Raw genomic sequence first — 725 nt, forward strand, 5'->3', positions numbered from 1 at the left:
TTGCATCTAGATGGCAGTTTGTAAGCTTTTAAGACTGGAAAGTTGCTACTTGCCAAAGTAGGAGGTGGAACAATGTTTTATGTAGTATATTATGCCAATTGAGCTTGATGTCCCCTGTGACTATGGTTCTGAACCCACAGGATCAACTACTCAGTCCCCCTGGGTAGCTGACTGTGACCAAGCAGTGACTACACCTTGCCTCTTGTCAGCTCTACTATACACCTGGGAATTCAGATCATACATATAAACTTATAGGACCGTTGTCTGCCAACCCTATACATGTTCTTGGGTACACTCCCTGTTCATAGACATACCTACTAGTTCAGCCTGTCCACCCATCTATCCACTTGTATACCCATCTTTGCCTTCACTGACAATGCAGTACTGTATGTGCAGAAAGGTTCATCTTTGTTGTCTGTACCTCCCAAGTACCTCTCTATGTTGAAAAGACAGTTCTTTCCCGATGAATAGTCTTGACATCTTCATTGAAAATTAGTTGAACAAAAATGTAAGGATTTATTTCTGGACTCTCAATTTTATTCCTTTGACCTACATATTTATACTTATACCAGTAACAAACAATTTTCATTACTCTATCTTTGTGGTGGGGCTTGTGCTTACTCACTGATCTATACTGAACACTTTCCCTTGTTACCCTCCCGAGAGGGACCGGGTCTCCGGGAGCAAGGTAAGCACGGGCGGGCTTGTGCTTAGTCCCTGGGAGC

This window comes from Orycteropus afer, unplaced genomic scaffold, assembly GCF_000298275.1.
Source record: "Orycteropus afer afer isolate SDZICR_OR568_19922 unplaced genomic scaffold, OryAfe1.0 scaffold00103, whole genome shotgun sequence".
NCBI classification, from domain to species: Eukaryota; Metazoa; Chordata; class Mammalia; order Tubulidentata; family Orycteropodidae; genus Orycteropus; species Orycteropus afer.